Here is a 7,693-nt window from a genome sequence, read left to right as displayed (position 1 = left end):
TGGCTACAATTTGATCACCTTATTACTTTTCTCTTTACTTGTATCCCTAACTTTTTAAGGGTTTAGTAGTTCCTGATGGGAAGCAATGATACAGCAGTAACATGAAAAAAATCTATTTAATGCACTGTTTTTAAGCCACTAATAAGTAATTGCAAGAACATGAGAGTGGTGCAGCTGAGACATTCTGGAATATACAAGAGTACACACAGCTCTAAATATAATCCTGGCTCACCTCTGTGCAGACTTCCAAAGCTGTGAGCCTCACTGATTTTACTTCCTTCCTGGAAAGCTTGCATCAACATTTGCTTACTAAATTCCCGACTTTCCAAAGCATTTAATATGATTTTACACAAATTCAAAGTCAGCAAGTGATTTGTTGAATGGGACCTGAAATCCCAGTGTTGACAGTTACACAGCATTCTCCGAGACAAGCACAATGGCCATCCTAACAGAGATGGGCCACTGACACTTCTTTGGTCCCCTAGATGATGAAAAAGGATTGTGAACCAGCAGGTGCTGAAATGAGTGATACTGAAAAGCTCTTAAAACTGGGAAGTGAGGCTTGGAATGATCTGCATGTGAAAAGACTTAATTGCTTTTAAGTACGGAAGAATGAAATTGTGACTTGCATCTACCATCAGCAGCTTGCCTTTTTTGGTTCACTGTACCTCTACCTGGATGTTTTCTGAGACCTCAGACATTCCTGCTCTACTGTACTGCATTTAATACATATTCAGGAAGATAAACTCGCCCAATCTAGCAAACAGCTGTGCCACTGTAATTGCACAAAGATAAACCGATGCAAAACAAGCAGAAAAGTAAGAAGTCAAGAGAAGCATTTGAGGTATGAAGCATCTGAAAACCTGTGTTTGTTAATAAATTCGAGGCACTGCTTCTGTGAATGTTCAGTGGAGCTGAATGTATTTGATAACCTACCCATCATTGTTAACATCAGATACTGCAACAGTGTACCCAAAATAAGACGCCATCTGGAAATAAAAAACAGATAAGCTTCATATAATATATCATTTTTAAAAGGTCTTACTGACAAACCTCTTTTGTTTCAATGGTTACTAGTTTTAAAAGACAAATATTTTACACAGTCTTGAAACTAAGTTGATGAAATTATATCCTCTTGATATATAATACTTCATCACATAGTTGTTTGGCATTACCTGTTCACCGGTGAAATTCTGGATTAAGGTCAAATCTGAAGAATTAATGATTGAGACCTATTAATAGAAGAAAGATATGAAAAGTTTCAAGCACAGAGAGATATGATACAGCATAACCTCACTGTGAACCAATTTGAAACACTGAAGGATGGTCCATGGAGATCAAAAAAATACATCAACTATTTTCTGTTGCACCACAGTTTTCCTTGTCTTGGATATATCACTAGGTTTTATGAGTCTCAAGTCTCCCATGAAGAAAATGAGGAAAAAATACATTTTCCATCCTTACCAGACACTGTGAACAGCAGCAAATCATAGACTATCAGCTAATCAATGATTACGTTATTAGGCATGAAAATATAAATTCTAAATATACATTTTTATATATGTAAATGCATATAATATACATAGAATATATACATATACACATGTACATATGTATGTATACATACACAACTTGCCTCTGAAAAAATGGTTTAAATAAGTTCCAAAAACAAGGAGTTTGGGGCCCACAAGACAAGAGAATGCATCTGTGGCTGGGATTTTTCTGCTACCCAATCAAGTTACACCTGAAACTTGGATTATTATTTTTTTTTTCCCCTAGGAGGGAATAGGTGTGTATCCACACATCTCCCTTCACTTCCTTTCTAACTGTATATCACCACTCCTTGCATTTGGAATTCAGTATATATTCTCAAAAAGAACATACATGAAATGCTCCCATCTGTGGGATAGCTTAGCACTCAGTGAGAACTGAGATACCACTCATACTTGAAAAGTGCCAGTAACCGGGTATTGAAAATAGACTTCAGAGCTGAGTAAGAGCTCAATATTTAAAACCCAGGCCAGTACGGCAGGTCAACGCAGGCAGGTAAGCCTGGGAGTGAAAGTCAATGGCATTTTTCTCTGATTAGAAAGTTGAGGCTCTAAGAAACAGAGAACAATATAGCCTTTAAGCTTCCAAGTAGTCTAATGTTATTTTCACTATAAAAAAGGATAAAATGTGGGTCCAGTACATACGTAGCCAAAGTTCTGCGCACCCCTTGGGACTCCAGCAACCAGCTCTAAAATACAAATGATCAGCAGTGAACTGGTTAGGCTGTCTGAGCAACACATGCAACACGCATTCCAGACCACTTAAATCTTTCTTTATACATAATCTTTAGGATTTTGGCTTGTTATCTGTATCAGAAACACCTGCATATCACTTCAAGACCTTCATTCATGAGATTTTAACATTCATTCAGTGCATCTAGTTGCTTGAAATATTACAATGAACTGTTGAATACACTCATCCATGCCTAGACAGAGGTCTTTCTCGAGTGCTATTCAGCACAGTACAGCACAACAAAGCTGTTCCTACAGTTCAGTTGCTCCTACAATTCCGCTTGCTACCTGACAGCTGTGGATTGAACAAACCAGAATTAGCTGTGGCATCACACACCATCATACAAAAGCTAAACACAACTGTCATTACAAATTTTTCTTTTCCTTCTGGCTGCTTAACATTTCCTCACATCTGTTATTGGGCTGAGTGCCACAAGACTATTTGATAAGTTCTGCACACGATAGCTATCTAAAAGCATTACAAGCAAGTTTTGGTGACTGGTATTGAGAACTCAATGAACTGGAACATGAAACTTTGGACTAAGCTGCCCTCTGGGATGTGATCCTGCACAGAGGCCAAAGTTTAAACAACTAGTGGGGAAAAAAAAAAAAAAGCAAAATAGAGAGCAAAGCCACAGATAGCAGTTTTACTGACAAAACCTTCCCTCATTAGGATATCTATATCCATAACAGAAGAGCAGGAGTTTCATACACCAGAGCATCTCAGACATCTGCCATAACTAATTCCTCTTCACCAATTCCTTTTTGTGTTCATGTACTCTCCTGCAGTTATAAGCATTCGGTCAAAGGGAGATGGAAACAGTAATAAAGTACTACTGGGTCAGACAACACTGCAATTCTTTGTGCCAGCAACTACCCCACACTGTACCATCAGATTCAAAATAGTGTCTATTTTTTTCCATCCCAAAGTGGCACAAGACAAGAAACTAACTTTACAGAAAGTAAGCAGCAGCAGCACTGGAGAGCTGGCTTCATTTTTAGAAACGTACTCAGCCTGTATTGACTTTGTGAGTTCGGACCAAGGAGCTGCTCATCCCCTCAAGAAAGCTACTCTTTACATAAGGCTGATGATGATCAGTCGGAAAGCATTACAAGAGATACATAGCTCTGAATGCAAGAAACACCAAGGAGCGCAGATTTTTTTTTTAAAACTATGTTTCAAAATACTGTACAATTTCTGGAAATAGCTAAATCTCTAGTTAAACATACTCTATGAAACAGACAGATGCAAAGGGAGCTTTTTTTCCCCATACACCAGATTCAACAGTAATGACATCTTTAAGCACTGCTACTAACTCTGTGATATGCCTGTTTCCTCATGAATGACAGCTACTAACCGCAAATTTTGACTAGTTTTGTCCTGTATCAAACCTACTTGTCCCCAGAACCTTTAAAAAAATCTCAAGTGTGATTCTTCTTCAGACGCATATCCATGTACATTCAGCTCTTCCTTATTCAGAGGATCAACTGAACACTAATCTTCCTGTAGAATGTTCTCTCGCTCTAAACCCAGATTTTAATAACAGGAATTCAATTCTTTCGTTTCCCATTGTGAAATACAAGGCTCAAGGGAGGATCAGCAGCATAGGAAACCTGATCTATTATGCTTGTGGAGGAAAATATTCTGTATGAAAAGGGTCAGCTAATGAGCTATCCTAGGCATCCTATCTGTGAACTGCAACTAGGGAAACATTTACAGAGCCAAGAGCTGCTCTCACCAACAAGAGGAAGCATGCTGGTATAGCATTCAGCAGCTCCTGGGCTGACTATCTCCTCTGTTTAGCTGTGAAATTATGTGGAAGTTAGAAGTGTGCTTTCAACATATGCAGATGTTTCCAAACCTGTATCTGGTCACCCAGGTGCTGAGGTAAAGCAGTCTCTATGCAGCTTGAGTATGGAACCAAGAACTGTGCAGGACTCTATTGTTGGTTTCACTCATAAGTAGTCATCACTACACTGGTGAAATTCAGCAAGCTTGGCTGGTTTCACCTACTGATGCTGCCACAGCTCTGCAGAACAGATGCACATGCAGAAGGACAGTATCAACTGATTCAGATTTTTGGATTACTTAAATTCTGCTCTGTCGTCACACACCTTCTAAAGGAATATTTGCCTCTATGAATATTAGCTACAGTGTTTCAAGTGAATAAAAAAGATATGTTCCTGCACACAGACCCAAAGAGAAGAACTTCATAGAGGCACAACCATACGGTTTTCTTTCAAGTACGTGGCTTCTTACCTTCTTCAGAATCTCCAGTAAATTCCCCAGCAGCTACTGAGTATCCTGTTTAAAAATAAATTACAAGCAAAAAACTTAATAAACCATTTATTTTCAAAAATATGTAAAGACAAAAAGATTTTTCTTCTCATCTGCTCATCAGAATGTACACTTTCTAAAACTGTGTGGGAAGAAGTGGAAAATTACCATGTTATCATGACTCAGTTAACTGTAGTTCTCAAGGAATAAAAGATCTAGCCTGCTTCTCCCCAGATGAGATGTTAAAGCATTAATACTTAATAGTTTACCTGAAAATGAGGAGGTAACTAGGAGTTTGCACTAACGGCTATTGACACAATTTAGGTTTTTCCAACTGCGATGTGTGTGTAACGCTATAATGCGACAGAAAGCACAGCAGGCCTACAGTCCCATTTTTGGCTTTTCTTTGTGTCGTTATAAAGACCTCAGCAGCTGCACTCAGTGTAAGCATAAAGGAATGCCAGTATCCCAACACACCCCCAAAATTCTTACAGCTGCCTTGGCATGGTAGGGACTGGGAATGCCTGAATATTGTCTATTATTGCACTGGGTAGTACTTGGGTCTTTCCTGATCAAACTACACCCAGGAATTTTCACTGCCAAGTCTTGCCCTTGCACCTTCTGTGGTTTATAGCCCACCCTTTCTCTTGTAAAGGAAAGTCTAGTCAAGAAATCTATTGCCTTTCCTAATGCTTCTAGTGAGTCAGATGTCAACATGAGATCATCAATATAGTGGCACAGTTTGATATTAGGATTATTTCCAGTCTGTTAGGTCAAGTGCCACTAAGTTTCAACAATATGTTGGTGAATGCATGTACCCTTCCAGCAGGATCTGAAAGGTCCACTGCCTGCCTCCCCACACAAATACAAACTAGTCTTGCAATTATTCATGAACGGAAATACTGAAGAAAGCATTTGCCAAGTCTAGAACACAATGGTAGGTTTCTGTCCCCCTACTCAATGTGTCCATCTGGGAGGCAATATTGGGTACAGCTGCATGAATGAGCAGCATGACCTTATTTAACTCCGTAATCCACTGTCAATCTCCATGTGCCATCTAGCTTTTGTACTGGGCATATGTAGGAATTATGTGGGCTAGATGCATGTTTTATGACTCTACTTTTTCTAGAACCTGCACCACTCTGGAGATTTCCTCTTGCCCTCCCAGGAGTTTATACTGTTTAGTATTAGTAAACCAGCACAGATCTGGTAGACAAATACACTCAAGTTTCACACTGCCTCTCTTAATATCATCTGCACTGCCTGGATACTAGTGCATCTCTCTCTCAGTCTGAACTCTTCCATGGTCATCTGGAGAGACAGACCGCATTGTATACATATGTCCAGTATATACTCTGGGACTAGGGCAATAGACACCTTATACTCACAGGGAGGGAGATGCCCAACCCTCAACTTCAACCACGTCTGGGTTACAGGGATGGTCTGTCCCCCATAGCCACCAGTCATCACTCCAACTCCCTGGAATTTGCTCAGATCAGCATAAATAATTGGCATTTCTGCACCTATGTCAACTAATGCCATAACTCACTGCATGTTCTTTTAAGACCAAAAAAATAGTCAGTTTGACATAGGGCTTCTGGTCTCATCTGGGGGCCCTAGGTGCAAGGCGTCTGGCATCCCCTGTCACACAAGTAACTGCAATCGCCAATTCTTTTTCCTCAGGTGGCTCAGGCATAGTGGCTTGAGTCATCTAAGGAGGCTTTTCCCTTTTGTTGGGAACTAGAAAATTTTCCAGGTTCCACTTTCTCATGGGTACTTTTTCAAGAACACAATTGGGTTGGCGACCAAGTTTTGCAAATTGAACCCCAGCCCAGATCAAGTCATTAAATATCTGTTTCCAGGATACCCATATGAAACCCAATTGGTAAGTTCACGGGGCCTGTTTCCTAGTTTTTGTTACGGGGAGAACCTCTGTCTTTTCCAGCATTCATATATTGCACCTGATCAGAAGGTGCTGTCTCCCCTAGGTCAGCCACCACTTGGGCAGCTTGCTGGATAGTGACCCCTGAGGCCACCAAAGTGCTCAGTGTGGACACTAGTGTGCCATACTGATAGTAGGAGACTGTTGTAATATGAAGTCCCTCATCGCTGCCAAAAACTTAAACAGGTCTGGACTTTAAAAACATCATAAATTGCCTCCTTCATTCCCAATTTTGACGTTCTTCCATTGAAGTCTAAAGACCAGTTTTTATCAGTACATCACTTTTGTTTGGCCACATGATTATGCATGCTGTCATTACCCACTGAATTAGCAAATGGTTTCCTTAATTATATATCACAGTTGCATACAGTCTGAGGGCCAGATGTGTGGAAATGGATGTAAGTTTAGAAAGTCTGGGTCCATCAATTACCACACTTTTGGACCCCATATCCCATAGTCTCATGAGCCAAGCTGGCTTAAGCCATTGAAACAGATCCATGAGTTCAGTGGCTGTGTATGGGTGCACTGTTATATGTAGTGTGGAGTGAGCAGGGGACCACTCCTTAGGTGACAACCCTGCTGGGCTCTTTTAGACTTTCTTCATTTTTTTGAGTTATTACTGGCCTTATTTCAAGATGATCTGAGGTTCCCAGATCCTCTAGTTGGATTTTAGTCTGCTTGGCTTTCTTTTTACTCTTAGATGCAGCCTCGATTGATGAATCCTTCTGATCCAAGTCCTTTTCCCCTTTTAAGGATATAGATCTTAATTTCAGAGGGGAAATGCCATTTGAAGGTAAGGCAGTTTGCCCTTTCAGAGATGTAATTTTATTTTCCAATTGCCTAATGCAGGTTTTTAAAAGTTAGTTTTCATCTTTCAATCCTTCCTCAGATGAAGGATGCACGTTAATGGTTACTAGCAGAGGCCATGCTACAGCAGACACTGCTACTACTCTTTCCTCATTTGCCAAAAAAGTTTGTTCTGATTTACTCAAAAAAAAAAAATCAGCCATTTTCAAAGGGGATTTAATAATAGACCACTACTCCATGTAGTTCCCATTCTTCAATAACCCAAGCAGCACTCAGCCATGGTGAACCCTGGAATCTCAGGGTTTCTCCCAGGAGTTCCTCTTTCAGTGTATTAGGAATCCCAGTGACCATCCAATGCACTATTTTTTTTTTTTTTTTTATTTT

General features: G+C 40.0%; 1 long non-coding RNA gene across 1 annotated transcript; it reads right to left on the bottom strand.

The window, feature by feature from the left end:
• LOC104911431 lies at positions 1-4,599 on the bottom strand. The gene is made up of 4 exons (XR_793907.3): positions 4,543-4,599; positions 2,196-2,239; positions 1,176-1,232; positions 1-989 (listed from the first exon to the last, which is right to left on the bottom strand). It is a non-coding gene; the product is annotated as an uncharacterized LOC104911431 (long non-coding RNA).
• Positions 4,600-7,693: the final 3,094 nt, after the last annotated feature.

Source organism: Meleagris gallopavo, chromosome 6 (genome assembly GCF_000146605.3).
Source record: "Meleagris gallopavo isolate NT-WF06-2002-E0010 breed Aviagen turkey brand Nicholas breeding stock chromosome 6, Turkey_5.1, whole genome shotgun sequence".
Taxonomy (NCBI): domain Eukaryota; kingdom Metazoa; phylum Chordata; class Aves; order Galliformes; family Phasianidae; genus Meleagris; species Meleagris gallopavo.
The sequence above is the reverse complement of the archived record's forward strand: the minus strand, read 5'-3'. Positions and strand labels throughout refer to the sequence as shown.